This window comes from Leopardus geoffroyi, chromosome C1 (genome assembly GCF_018350155.1).
Source record: "Leopardus geoffroyi isolate Oge1 chromosome C1, O.geoffroyi_Oge1_pat1.0, whole genome shotgun sequence".
NCBI lineage: Eukaryota > Metazoa > Chordata > Mammalia > Carnivora > Felidae > Leopardus > Leopardus geoffroyi.
The window spans coordinates 70,762,555-70,778,230 of record NC_059328.1 but is presented as its reverse complement, the minus strand read 5'-3'; the positions used below and the strand labels follow the sequence as shown (position 1 = coordinate 70,778,230).

The 15,676-nt window shown below is 40.0% G+C and overlaps 1 protein-coding gene across 5 annotated transcripts in view; it reads left to right on the top strand.

The window, feature by feature from the left end:
- The first annotated feature begins 6,980 nt into the window (after positions 1-6,980).
- Positions 6,981-15,676, top strand: part of TTLL7 (tubulin tyrosine ligase like 7) — a 145,096-nt gene continuing 136,400 nt past the window's right edge. For 2 of the 5 annotated variants that reach the window (XM_045478038.1, XM_045478036.1), the window contains exon 1: positions 8,665-8,683. The gene's annotated coding sequence lies outside the window, so the exon portion shown is untranslated. Of the gene's footprint in view, positions 7,314-8,664; positions 8,684-15,676 lie in introns of those variants that run through there. The other 3 variants (XR_006712414.1, XR_006712415.1, XM_045478035.1) reach the window with 3 other exon arrangements.

The window sequence follows — 15,676 nt, the reverse complement described above, 5'->3', positions numbered from 1 at the left end:
GTGGCTCCGTCGGTTAAGCGTCCGACTTCAGCTCAAGTCATGATCTCACGGTCCGTGAGTTCAAGCCCTTTGTCGGGCTCTGTACTGACAGCTCACAGCCTGGAGCCTGCTTCGGACTCTGTGTCTCCCTCTCTCTCTGACCCTCCCCCGTTCATGCTCTGTCTCTCTCTGTCTCAAAAATAAATAAACATTTAGAAAAAAATAAAATCAAATCAGGAATGAGACAGGCATCGCTATAATCACTTGTATTGGTGATTCCAGTAAATGTAAATAAAATAATGGATGTAAGTAATGGAAAAAGAGATAAAGTTCCAGATACTGATGATATGCCTGTCTTCTTAGAAAACCCAAAGGTTCTCCTGAAGAAAACAAGTAATAAGAGACTTTGGTGTGTTGGATTAATAAAAAATAAATTATAGAAATAACCAATCTCTCTCTCTATTCAGGTCAAAATCTCATAGAAGAGGAAATGGGAAGAATATTTCATTCAGAACAAATGCTAAAAAAATAATTTGGTAAGAAAGGTGCAGAACGTATATGAACAAAACTATAAAAATATTCTTGGGTGGGTGGGTTTGGGGTTGTGGATTCGAGCCCCACATTGGGTGTAGAGATAATTTACAAATAAAATCTTAAAAAGTAGAAAAATGTTCTTGGGAAATGCAAGATAAAATATAAACAAATGAAGAAGCCTATTTATGTTAGATGGAATAACTTACTGTTACAAACATGTTAATTCTCCAAAAATTAGTAAGTTAATTTAATGTTGTTTTAATTTGTATCTTTTTTCTCTTATGTAAAATACCATGTAATAATTGAAAAGAGTTCCAGGTATCTACATATAATAGTAATTGTGAATGAGTATAATCTTTAACTTGAGAATTTTTGAAGAATTTTCAAAGTGATCAAAGTAATACTGAAAAAGGCAGTTAACAATTAAATTTTTTTTTTAATTTTTAAGTTTATTTTAAGAGAGAGGGAGAGAGAGAGAGAGTGAATAGGGGAAGTGCAGAGAGAGAGGGAGAGAGAGAAATGCCCAAGCAGGCTCCCCATTGTCAGTACAGAGCCCAAAGCAAGGCTCGAACTCAGAAAACCCTGAGATCATGCATGACCTGAGCTGAAACCAAGAGTTGGATGCTTAACCAGCTGAGTCACCCAGGCACCCTGGCAGTAACAACTTAATAAATACATTTTTGTATAATAAGTGTAATTATGTATAGTGGGTTTCATTTATCTTTTTAAAGTTTTTATTTATTTATTTTGAAAGAGAGAGAGAACGGGGTGGGGGTGGGGGGTTGCAGAGAGAGATAGAGGGAGAGAGAGAGAATCCCAAGCAGGCTCCACACTGTCAGCGCAAAGCTTGATGTGGGGCTTGAACTCATGAACTGTGAGATCAGGACCTTAGCCAAAATCAAGAGTCAAACATTTAACTGACTTCAGCCACCCATGCTCCCTGTATAGTGGGTTTTAAATACTGGTCTCCCATTCCCTTTTCAACAAGTGGTGGGTGGGGTTAAAGGGTTAAGTGTAGCAGACTGGACGTTTGTGAGCCACATGTTGTTCTTGTCCTGTATGGTGTGGTCACACTGGTCAAATGATTGTGCATTAGAATCACTTATGGTGCTTAATAAGAATACAGATTCCAAGGTCTCACCCAAGAGTTCCTAAAATGAGAATTTTTAGCAAGAATTTGGAAACACTGGCTAACTCTATGCTGCAATGGTCGTTTCTTGTTTCAGCATTTCTTTTCTGAGCACAGAAACCTAGGAAAGGGTACCCAAAGTTTCCACTGGGAGGACTCTCATTTAAATCCTCTTTAAGAAATGACTCATTTCCTTTGAAGAATGAGAGTTGAAAATAGATTTTAAAACACATACAAAATAGATTTTCTATTGTAGAGGAAACTGCAATGTACAGCTTGCTTTCTATGTAGCAGGAGGCAGTAAAAGTATGTGGAGAGTGATGTCATGCATTGGTTTGGGTTTGAAACCCGGCTTTGCCACTTTCTAGCTGTGTTACCTTTGACGAATTAATTGTTGTAATTCTCAGTTTCTTCATCTATTAAATGAGGCTGAAAATGGTACTTCACATAATAATAATACTTACCTCAAAAACACTATGACTTAAAAGGTGATAACTAGGGGCGCCTGGGTGGCTCAGTTGGTTAAGCGTCCAATCCTTGATTTCGGTTCTGGTTGTGATCTCATGGATCACATGTTGTGACCCTTCATTGGGCTCTGTGCTGACAGCACAGACCCTGCTTGGGATTCTGTCTGCCCCTCCCCTGCTCAGGCTCTTGCTCTCTCTTTCAAAAATAAATAAATAAACATTAAAAAAAAAAGTGATAGCTAAAAGCAAACAGAAATGACACTATTAAATATTCTCAATAAGAGTAACTTGGGATGTTAACATCATCACACACCTTAGTGTGTTGGCCAACACATAGTTTGTATTAATATTTTTTTCTGGTTATGCTGCTATATATGTATTTTTTAATTCCAGAGAGAATTTATCCAGTTCTGTAAGACTGTGAACAGTATATTCCATGAAGATCCAGAAGAAAATGATTTGTATCAGGCCATTGCACAGTAACCACTCTGCTGCTGCAGATCTGGGAAGTGGGGCAGGGAAGTGTCAGCTCTGAAAACCGCTTCCCCAAATGTGGGAAGGAGCTGCCAGCTTCAGGTCTTTCTCCGGAGCGGGACTCAAGTTTTGCAGACACCAGCACTGGGAAGATGCCTCAGGACTCCCAGACATTTCCTTTATTTGACAATCAGCGATTAGTTCTTATCCACCTGAACTTTCTGTAGATTTTTGAAAGTGGTGACAGGCACACAGGTAACCAATGTATAGAGCTTGTTTGGTGAATCCTCGTCCTTGTTATGTTTTCTAGGTAACTGCACATGGATATGGAATGGAACATCCCTTATTCCTTTGGCCCAGACAGCGTTGTTGAGCCTGGTGTCAATGCACGTATCTGTCGTTCCCCTTTCTTTTGTGGTAAGTTCCCAGATCTCTTGGAGTGCCCGAGGAGTACATTTCTTGAAACCCACTCCATCGTTGCACTTGTGGAGGTTGATGGTGTATTCTCTGGTCACTACTTTGCTGGGAGCAGAATGGCCCTTCTGTCACCCTTCCTTGGGGGAGCCATTCTGAAGGGCCCGGTTGTAAAGGAGTTACTTAGTTATTATTGAATCAAAAAGTTCAACATGGTGTGGCTCACCACTGTAGTTTTATCAAAAGTACTAAGTATTTTCTTTCTCTTTGGCTCTCTTATTAATATCATTTTAAAAGTGATATTATTTGAATGTCCCCATGTCATGCTGATTTTGTGAATACAAATAAATTCACCCTACTATTGCTGCCTAAATAAGATTTAATAATCACCGTAAGTTTAATAATCATCCCCCCTCCCCCGCCCCCCAAGCTCCCTCATTTAGGACAGGAAATACTCAGCTGGGTCTTCCAGGTGCTCCAGAATAATTCCACTCATGCTCTACGGCTCTGGGTTCCTAGTCAAGACATTTGACTGTATATTGGCCACCAATGCCCTTTATGAGAATATGCCTTCACTGGTGGAGCCATTCCTTATTGGTGGCAAGGTTGCACAACGGTCTGTGGCAGACTGGGTGAGAGAATGGCCCTCTCCCTGGCTCTGTGTCACTAGGGCCCATAGTAATACATCTTACACTCGAAATCCCACAAAGTCATTTGTGAAAATAATTCCTCAGTTTCTGGCCCTAACTTCTTTCCCCAACATGCTCAAAAGCATTTGCAGACTCTGTGGGAGAGTAAGGAATGCAGGCATCACACCATTCCCTCCTTTCCTTTTCCCAGTTTCTCAAGGTCACAGGCACAGCATGTCCCCTTCCTTCTTCATTTAGAAATATACACTCCACAAAGTTCAACTTATACAAACGGATGGCTGGAGATGTCACTAATAACCAGGTTCTAAATCCCAGCGTGGTCTCAGGTAAACCACCTGAGACCTTATCCTTCTTTCTTATATCCCTGTCAATCAGACAGAGAATACTAATTCCAAAGGCATCTTGGCTACTTGTCTCCTTTTGTGTCCCCTTTGAAAGTGAAACAACTGCATGTGGAGAGAAGAGTCACACATTTCGGAGGCTGAAGCCATCCCCACCCCGAGTCACAGCTGCCTGGCCTCACTAGGGATCTAGACACGGGCTCCTCAGCAACATGGAGCTCTGGGGGTTTCTGTTTTGCTGGGGCTGATGCGTGAACACTTACAATAACAGTCAACATAAGAACAATGACACAACATAGGTAAGGATTTAATTTTATTCCTTATTTTTCAAAAAGCTTCCTTAACATGATGTGACAGTTACTAATGCCCTATTACTTTAAGTTCTGCTAAAGTATATGAGGACCCATGACATTAAGTCCATTTAAAAACTCTTGTTCTTTTCTGGGAAGAACAATAGTGCAAAGTATAATATTGAACAATAGTTTAAGGGTAGTGTAAAGCACAATACAGTGTAAATGATGATGTAAAAATGATTAACAAAAAGGCAGTGGAGAATTTCTCCTCAACTTCACATGACCCAAATCATGCATTTTTTGTTTGTTTTGAAATTGATGTTTTCACGTTAGTTCTGGGGGAAGTACAGCCTCTTCTTTCTGATTCCTACTCCTAACCTCAGGGTGACATCCACCTTAGATACTTAAGTATCCGCAGTTTTCATAAAGAAAGGATAAGTAAACTCACATTCAAGGACCAATCATGGTTATGATAAAGCTTAGTATATGTTTCCCTGAGGCATTCTAGTGGAAAGGCACTAGTCTGATTGCAATGCTTCCTCTGCTGCTCTTTATCTATGAGATGTGAACCCAGCATGACAAACTTTCTGAGCCTAGTCTGTTTAAAAACTAGCAATGATATTGGGGCACCTGTGTGGCTCAGTCGGTTAAGTGTCCAAATTCGGCTTAGGTCACGATCTCATGGTTCCTGAGTTAAAGCCCCATGTCTACCTCTGTACTGACAGCTCAGAGCCTGGAGCCTGCTTCAGATTATGTGTCTCCCTCTCTTTGCCCTCCCCTGCTTGCACTCTCTCTCTCAAAAATAAGTAAACATTAAAAAAAAAAAAACCCTATCAACAATATCACCAATTTTACAGGAGTTTTTAGAAGAATAAATGTAGGAATGTAAGCTAGTGCAGCCACTGGAAAACAGTATGGAGGTTCCTCAAAAAACTAAAAATAGAACTACCCTACGACCCAGCAATTGCACTACTAGGTATTTATCCAAGGGATACAGGTATGCTGTTTCGAAGGGGCACATGCACCCCAATGTTTATAGCAGCACCATCAACAATAGCTAAAGTAAGCAAAGGGCCCAAATGTCCATCGATGGATGAATGGATAAAGAAGATGTGGTACACACACACACACACACACACACACACACACACACACGCTGGAGTATTACTCAGCAATCAAAAAGAATGAAATTTTGCAACTACGTGGATGGAACTGGAGGGTATTATGCTAAGTGAAATTGGTCAGAGAAAGACTAATATCATATGACTTCACTCATGAGGACTTTAAGAGACAAAACAGATGAACATAAGGGACGGGAAACAAAAATATAAAAACAGGGAGGGGGACAAAAACATAAGAGACTCATAAATATGGAGAACAAACAGGGTTACAGGAGGGGGTGTGGGAGGGGGGATGGGCTAAATGGGTAAGGGGCATCAAGGAATCTACTCCTGAAATCATTGTTGCACTATATGCTAACTAATTTGGATGTAAAGTAAAATAAATAAATAAATAAAATTAAAAATTAAAAAATAAAATAAACATTGAAAACAAAGAAGAATAAATGAATAAAACTGGAAACAGTCTCAGTACAGTGTTTGGTCCATAGTATGTGCTCAGTTTATGTTAAAAGATTATGTTAACTCAAAAAAGGACAAATCTTAATCCAGAGAAAATGGCTTCTTTTAACTGTGGAATTTCTATGGGGGGGGGGGGATGTATTTTGAGGGTCTTTTTTTTTTTTTTTTTTACCCCATTAAATTACATTTTAAAGGTAGTTGCCAACTCTGTTTTTGTTTTTTGTTTTGTTTGTTTGTTTTGATAAAGAAAACTATACACTTGTCTTAAATTTTACCATGGTCTGAAATGAGTCTGCTTAAGCCTGGTTGTGACCTGGGCAGGGACCAAGGGACCACAAACGGGCTTTCACAGCAGTCTAAGACATGTCCTGGTGGGAACTTCTCTTCCCAGCTCTATGAAGTTCATTTCATATTAGAATACTATCTCCTCCCCATTCCCAAGACACTAATCCTTAAAATGGTGAACAATGAGCCTGACATATTTTTAACTTTCTTTAATAATCTTTTATAGAGCTGTTAAAGGGGCTTCCTAAATCCACATTTTTTTTCCAACTGCCGTGGTTCAACATTTGTGGAACGACTGTAAACGATTCAAAACTGTCCCTTATTTTCCTGGATCTACAAATCACCTATCGGATGGGGCCCACTTGATTTTATTTTCTAACTTTCAGGCTGGGCGTGGATACCTTTTAATTCTTTGCTCCACAAAGATGCTTGGGTAAAAGGTCTGAGGAACCCCTTCAAGGACTCAGATGCCCCCTCTGATTTGTGCTAAGACGTCTGGAGTAAGATCTGCACCAGGAACTGGCGCCACCGGGCCCCACCGCGGAGCAGAGGGCGGCACGAAGGCAGGGCTCAGGCCAGCGCCCTTTCGCATCCCCCCAGGAGGGGACACCGCCCAGGCACACCCGTCGCTAGGTCCACTGTTTGCCGCGTTCGAAAGGAGCCCTGAGCGGGACCAAGGCAAACCGGGAGGGGGGGTGGTGCCCGGAAAATCTAAAGGATTGTGTTCAGTCCACAGCCAGGGAGAGCAGGGGCTCCTGGGTTGGTACCTTCTGCCCCCCACCCCCTAAGCCCTCCCGGCGCTGCTGGGCGGCGGCGGAATCCCCTCGGCCTTGGTTTCTCCCAACCGTCGCCGGGCCTGGGCGCCCTCCGCGTCCGCCCCTCTCCGCACGTCGCGCACCCCCGGTCGCAGCCCACTAATGGTCTGGCCCGTCGGTAGCCGCCACCCCCTTCGGCAGCGACAGCTGCTCCAGCTGCTCCGGGTGGAGCGCCCCAGCCCCGAGCCGTGGCTGCTTAGGGTGGCGGGCCCGCGGAGGGGAGCAGCGGACTACCAGCTCTGGCTGCGGGGTCCGGGGGCGACCGCCCGCGGGGATCCGGGACGCGGGGGAGCCGCAGACGGACCGCCTGCAGCGCGGAGGCGAGGACCGGGGCTGGGCTTTCCTCACCCGGGTGAGTACCTGCTGCTCCGATCCTCCCAGACCCCCTTTCACTGCCCCACCCCACCCCGAGGTCTCGGCCCCCCACCGGGGACGGTCACAGCTCTAGGGACACTGGCTCCCGTGGGAGCAGCCGAGCCGGGAGCTCGTACTGTTAGGGCTAATGATTCAGCAGCATTCGTGCCCCGAGAGAGATTTGGGCAGAATGGGGGAGGGCAGGGGGACGGGGTCAGTTGCTGTGCTCTCACCTCAGTTTCTCGGCTTCAGAGGTGCCACTGGGCGGGCAGGGTCGGGTGGGGTGAACCAGAAAGCTCCCTGCTGGCTTGTGCTGTATTTTGTCCTTTTCCCACAGCGTGGTACGAACCTCTGTGAGTGTGCGGTGCAGTCTTCAAAGTGTGTCACATTAGTGTGTTTTTCGCACTTGCGAGTGAAGCAGGGGGCCCTTGTCAGTTTCTTTACTTCTTGCTCCATTAGATGCCTAATTCACGCCTTCGTCCACTCAGTTTTTCTTCGCCTAGCGTTTCCCCGCTAATGTATGAAATAGATGCTGTGTGCAAGTTGTCTTGTGTTCACAGTGGGTTTGATTGGTCTTGGTACAGGAGGAAAAGATTTAAGGGAGGCAGGAAATAATACTTGCAGAGCCTGGACACTTACTTTTAGATAATATTATTTCATTAAATCATCACAACAACCTAGAACCAAAGGTGGAAAGTGAGGAGCCTGGAAGTTAAATTACCTCCTCAAGGTCACAGAACAGGAATTTGAATGCAAGTCTCCGTGACTCCAAAGCCCATGGATCTTTCACGGTAACAAGGAGTTGTGTGTCCCAGTGTAAGTGTACCTATATATGGTCTGTTAGATGTTCAACATAAAATTAATTTTCATGTGAGTAATCTCAAACAATAGCAACAACCTGTAAACTAACTGTGTATGGAATTGTTCTTTTAGTATGAAAAGAACAATTGAATTGCATGGAAAAAAACCTATTTTCTTAGAAACCATATGCCAAAAAATAATATCTGGACAACACTGCATAGAAGAGCTAGGTTGTAGCAGGAGATGTTTAACACATTTTTGGCAGTGATAAATGGTGGCTGCTCAAATGTTGGAAAAACCAATTAGGAAAGTTAAAAAAAAAACGGGAAATATTTTTTTTCTTCTTAAACTTTAGAGAAAACATTTGCAATGAGAACAGGTATTTAGTTCGTGGGATGTGTGACTGAACTATTTTTGTGGGTGTGTCATCCCATGATAGGGTGACAGATAAACTCAGACTGATAATGTTATTTGATTCATTACAGCTGTGATTTGGCATAGTAGGTGATAACTCCATTTTACAGACTAGGAACTGAAATACAGAGAAGACTCAAGATCATATAGCTAGTGAGTGGTGGAATCTGGACAAGCATTGACTTAGCAAAATAAGTGTTGTAGCAAAATGTAGTTCTGTATAGTGGGAAACTGCATTGATTTATTTTTGCCCTGCCCTTCAGAGTCAACGGTTATAATTGACCTGTGTGCTCTTTCTGAAAAAAATAATGGACGCTGGGTTTTGCTTTGTCTATTGCTTGGCCATTTGGTTTGCTTTCACTTACGATTTATGTATTCTCTCTTAAGATATGAAACTCTTGTTGATGTCTCTGGGGGCAGGTTGCTATAGTGCAAATGCTCATTAATCTCTTAGTACTGGAATAATATTTGATGGCAGATAGGAACATAATCATCTTAGTCCATCATGTATAGAGTATTGAACTACTTACATTGGAGAATTATTAATGAGGATATTGATAGACTAAAGCCCACTGCCTAAATAAGGCCATAAAATGGAGACACAAATTTGTATTTGTTGTTCACCCAAGACCTTAAGAGAAGTAGGATCTTGTGATTAGTCTTAAATTTGATTCCTAGGAAGTCATTTCTTTTTGTTCTTTATATGGCTGTAGACTATATCCTGAACCTTGGTGAGGCATCTTGCAGTCCAATCTGTTTAATTCCCAGGAGGACAGCAGACTTGGTAGGAATAAATAAGCGAAACTATGATCCCACTGCTATTAAAAAAAAAGCAAAAGAAAGTACGTGTCCTAGTGGTGAAGGGTCAGCGGGAACCTTTTAAAACCGAGGCAACACATTTTATTTAGATAACATCACCGAGTATGAGTATAATACCAACCTGGCTTTAGCACTTCATCTTTTCTCTCTCCTCTCTCTCTTCCTGTATGTCAGAATGTTTTGTCAAATGACTATGGTCTGCAAACCATTCAAATTCTTGACTTCAAGGACCTTAAAGTCTAACTGGGGAGATATTTACTTACACAGGAGTAATTAACAAAATAATTAGAACTGGTCTAGGACCAGAAAAAGGTGGTGCTATGAATGCTATATCAACACCTTAAGAAGGAGAAACCATAGAGATGGGGGTTCATAAGAGGATCAGGAAACTCTTCATGGATGGAAGTGAATTCAGTCACTCTGCAAGATGGGAAGGGTTTGGATAGGTAAAGAGAAAGCCAGACAAGGAGGTTCAGCTAAGTGCTCATAGACTATTTGGCTACCCAGTGACAAATTGTGAAGAACCTTACATATCAGGCAGGGAAATCCACTCCTCATCTGGTAATCATAGGGAACTAATGTAGGTTACTAAGCTCGCTAGGTTTCTCTTTGGCTAGTCTTGCTCACATTCTCCATATTCCTTGCTCCAAGTGCTCTTCCAGAAAATACTGTATTTCCTGGGTTCTGATATTAAAAAGATCAGTTGTCAACTCAACCCAGGAGTTTTCTATTCAAGTAACATTTTTCCTCTTTCAGAGAAGCTTGCCTTTCAAAAAGCTTTCCCTTTCCATTATAGATTTATGAACAATTTGGAAGCTATAAGAATATGAAAAGGCAAAAAAATCACCATGCTTGTACTAACAAAGATAAGCAGTATTAATATTTTGATGTGATTCTGATGTTTCCTTCCCCTCTTTTTTCTGTGCATAGTTTTAATCATGATATATATATTCCTTTTTAAAATATTTTCACTTTACATTTTATAACATTAATTTTCACTTAATTACAACTAGACAGTCAACTTCTAAAATATCTACATAACATTCCATTAGGTAGATGTACCATAATTTCTTAACCATTCCTCAATGTTGCTATATTATTGACGATAATAAGTAATGCTGTGATGAACATCTTTGTTCGTAAGCTCTTTTGTATATTTTAGAAACTGGTTTCTTAGGATAGAGTCTCAGAAATGAAATTCTAGGTTAAAAAGTATGAATTCTTAGTTTAAATTTTTTTTTAAAAATTGAGATATAATTGACATATAACATATTAGTTTCAAGTGTACACCATAATGATTTGATATCATTTGATATTTACATATATTACGATTGATCACCACACTAAGTCTAGTTAATATCTGTCACCACCCAGTCACAGCTTCTTTTCTTGTGATGTGTAGTTTGGCTACTTTATGCAAGTTTTGAAGCTCTATTGGATTCATCATGTTCTCTTTGGACATTACAAATTAAATATAAGATATTGGCATATTATTAATTAATAACAGTCACTCCTGTCTGTGGTTCCTCAGATTATACTTTTTCAGGCAACCTCTTCTTTTGATTGGAGAAACTACTTAAATTATTGGTACTGGGCAAAATAGGTGAAGAGGATTAAGAGGTATAAGCTTCTAGTTATAAAATAAAGAAGTCATAGGGATGAGAAGAAACAACTGAATGTAGTCATAGAGAATATAGTCAATAATATTATAATAATATTGAATGGTGACAGATGATAACTACACTTATTTGGTGTAGTGGTGAGCATTGCCTAATGTATAGCATTGTTGAATCACTGTGTTGTACACCTGAAACTAATGTAATATTGTATGTCAACTATACTTCAGTTAAAAAAAAAAAAAAAAATCTTGGGTAGTGAGAAAGGCAGGCATAGGGGCCACTGTGGAGAGATGGCAATAGGTTGGAGAACATGTTTGGTGAGAGCCAGCCAGACGGAGTTGATAGTCAGAGAAGGGAATACATGACTTTCTGGTTTTAGCACTGTGTTTGTGGATCTCGACTCCCTCCCCTTTAGCCTCCCCTCCGGCATCTACCCCACTCTTATCTCTTTGAAACTTCACCTTCTTCTGTCCGCCTGTATCAGGTTTCCAGGTCTCCAACTTCAGTATCCTGGTAATGCGAGGCATATGAACACACTCTTGTACTCTAATTTAGAGAATCCACATAGGTGAGGGAGGGAATTTCAGATCTCCTTCAGGTTCTCAGCAGAAGCCCTGGGTATAAGGTACAAGAGAGTGTAGTGAACATTGATGATTTCTGCCCCTTCCCCATGTACACTGCTAGAGACGGCCTTTGAGATCAGTGTCCAATGAGACACACAGAGAACATTCCCAGCATTTCCCTTTGGGATTCAGACACTTCCCTTCCCTTGTTGTAACTCTCCACTGAAGGAAATCTCCCTCAAGGAGAGAGACTAACCCCTAACCCCTAACCGCAGCAGTTGTAGGGATGCAGTGACATTACCTCCTCTGCTTTGGCCATCTCTTATTCCCCCAGTCTCTCACCTTTGCTTCCTCTGAGTCCCACCTCCACCTACTTGGAATACCGGAAGCCATTGAGGTGGGGACGTCATTAAGTTTCTCTGAGGACCAATGGAAGGGGAGTCACTGGGATGTGAATATGCTTTGAGGGCACAAGTAGGGAACCTGCACAAGTATGTAACATGTCATCAGTTTTGGGAGATCTGAAAGGAAACAATGAAAACTGAACCATCAACTTTACAAATCCAAAATAGGCACCCTCTTCTCCTTTTTAGGACCTGACAGATGATTTCTGGTGGAAGCCGGGCATTGAGGTACACAGTATTTTGGGAAGAATTTGCCCTGTGCTTAGTTGAGAACTATTATTTAAAACAATTTCCTTAAACTTTCAGAAAGTGGTAAATTTATTTCCATTCCTCTCAGGCATTATCTGTCAAAGTTGAACTGGGCATAGCCAGCCGTTTCCCTAGGGTTAACTCAAAGTTAAAAAACTTAAATTTAAATAGGCTTGCCTATTTATTCTCCACTACCCTTATTTCTGTTAATTCCCATTTGACGTTTATTTGTTAACACACTCCTGCCCATAGTACACATAGTAGTTAAGAAAGCCAAGGTGTTGAGATTGTTTAGGCTCTGAGAAGGTGAGTGATAAATCTGTTTTACTCTTTTTTCCTTCACTCTGTACTTGCAAGTGACTGGTTGGCCTATGTTCCTTTGACTCCTTTGAAAGTTTAGAGTTAGGTGGTCAGGTGATCACTGGGTCTTCTCTAAGGCTGACTGAAAGCTCTGTGAGAACTCCTTCCTTTGAAATTGATGATATTCTTGGTCCGCTGGGTGTGCTGAACTGTCCACATTGTTTGGTTTTTTAAAATTGTGTTGTGGCTCCTGAGCTTCCAAACTTCCATATTATTTTTGTTCCTCTGCTTAGCCATGTGAAATGGAACATTATTTTTGACAAAGGATTCTTTTGAACATTTCCATCTCTTTTACTCACTACTTTGCAAAGCCTGACCTATGTCAGGTCTAATTCAGCCAGATGGAATTAGCTTATTTTTACATGAATTCTCCTTTTCCTCCACTAGTGTATTTCTGTGAAATGGACTTCTTAAAGTAAATTCAGCATTTGTAGATTTGGAAGATGGATCAGCAGTAATCCAGGCAGCAGGTTCAAGATTATTTTGAGGTTTTTTTGTTGGATTAGAATTTTAGAGCTGCTTAGGTATATCTCTCTTTTAAGGTAGCACTATCTTTCTTTTGTAAGAGGAGTGAACCCACTTAAAACTTATTTGTGTAAAATCTGCTTTAATTGATGTGGTCCTAGTACTAGGTTTGACTGATTTTGTGTTATGAATGGTTATATGTGTGGAGTATTGGTAGGAAAACGTGGATTTAATTTACATCATTGCATTCGATGGGAAAATTTTCATGTGTAATTTTGTCGTTATTATTTAAGCTAGTTTTTTCAAGGTACTTAATAAATAAAATTTGTAACCATGTGTGATTCTCATAGTGATTGCTAAAAAATCAGGACAATAATTTTAGCACACATCTCAGTTTATATTTAGAATCAGTCAGTCTGCAGTTACCCAACAAATATGTGCTAGCTACTCTGGAGAGGAACGATAGAAATTGGACACTTTCTATATTCAGCTTAGTTTACATGAAACCAAATGGGGGCATTTTCATTTAGCTTTTAGATTTGATCACATGCAAGATGACAATATGGTATTTAGGTACTTGGCATGTCTCAATCTAGAATATTAAATATTCTTTCCTCCATTTCAACAATATAAAAAATCAAGTGAGAGAAAAAAAAACGGGCATAATTTGCATGCACATTCATTAAAATTGGTCTACAGCTGCCCCTTTAGATACTGATTTTGACAATAGATGCTAGCATTTACTATTATATGTAAATAAAAGGATAATCTTTATTCATTTAATGGATAGTTTTAATGGTTTTACTTTTACGGTATTTGAGGAAAAAAATAGCTTGTCAAATTCATTGAATACTTTTTAAAATCTCTGACATCTACATTTACTCCATATCAGCATCCATTTTTGGTAAGTTGAAACAAGTTCTTTCTGGAACTTGCTACAAAAGGATACTAGATGTCTTAAATATTAAGGAAAGCTTGATGTGCAGGCGAGGGGGATCAGTGCTTAAAATCAAATGAACTGTATGCATGTAGAAAGCTTTTTCACTTGTCAAAACTCAGTGCCAAATGAGTATTTTGGGAAGAAAGAAAAGTTTACTGCTCCATATGTGAGGGGGCTGTCATTTCAGAATAGAAGGCATTTTATCTTTTAAAATTTATCTTGGGTATAGAATATGTGAGAGCTATTTTCTTCCTTAACTAAGGAATTAAAAGTTAAATGTTCTTCATTAGTTATAGTAGGGCATACTTACTTCAATAACATGCTTGAGAGTGTGTTTGTGAATTTTGTTTTTAGTATCCATAAGGAACCAGAATAACTATAAATATGAAGTAAGGTTCCTAAAGTTAGCTTCTACTGGGAATAAAATTAAGCAAATATACTTAGCAATATCTATGAATATATATATTTAGATGTCCAAATAAAATTACCTAATGGTCCAAGAGTTTTCCTGTCTTTAATATGACTGTACATATTATGGTGGTATGAGAGTGATTATCATGTTTTCTAGAAGAAAAAAGTAATAACTTTTTCTTTCAGAGCAGTATGAAAATATTGTGATTTATATAATTATTTGGGTTATTTCTAACATTTTGTAAGTATTCCACAAATGCAACTTTTCCTTCCACTTAATATTTGGTATTATTTTTATATAATTTTTTATTGTGATTAAAAATTCATGACAAAATTTACCATGTTAACCATTTTTTTTTTTTTTTTTTTTTTTTTTTTTAATTTTTTTTTTTCAACGTTTATTTATTTTTGGGACAGAGAGAGACAGAGCATGAACGGGGGAGGGGCAGAGAGAGAGGGAGACACAGAATCGGAAACAGGCTCCAGGCTCTGAGCCATCAGCCCAGAGCCCGACGCGGGGCTCGAACTCACGGACCGCGAGATCGTGACCTGGCTGAAGTCGGACGCTCAACCGACTGCGCCACCCAGGCGCCCCCCATGTTAACCATTTTTAAGCATACAGTTGGTAGTGTTAAATATATTTACGTTGTTGTGAAACAGATCTTCAGAAATTTCTCATCTCACAAATCTGAAATTCTGAACTAATTAAATAACAATTCCCTTTCCCCCCTCTCCAAGCCCTTGGTAGCCACCCTTTTATTTTCTATTTCTATGAATTTTACTACTTTAGATACCTTATATAAATGGAATCATAGAGTATTTGTCTTTTTGTGATTTATTTCTTTCACTTAATGTCCTAAAGCTTCATTCATTTTGTAGCATATGTGAGGATCACCCTCCTTTTTAAAGCCTAATAATATTCTGTTGTATATGTAAACCACATTTTGTTTATCCATTCACCTGTGAATGGACATTTGGGTTGCTTTCACTTCTTCACTACTGAAAATAACATAGCTGTGCAAATATCTCTCTGAGACCCTGCTTTCAATTATTTTAGATACGTACCCAGAAGTGCTATTGCTGGATCACATGGTAGTTCTCTTTTTAATTTTGGGGGAAACTTTCATCTGTTTTCCATAGTAGTTGCACTATTTTACATTCCCAATAGTGTGTAAGGGTTCTAATTTCTCCACACCCTCACCGACACCAGTTATTGATTGATTGATTACTTGATCCATTGTAGCCATCCTAGTAGGTATGAAGTGATATCTCATTGTGGTTTTGACTTGCATTTCTCTGGTGGTTAGTGCTGTTGA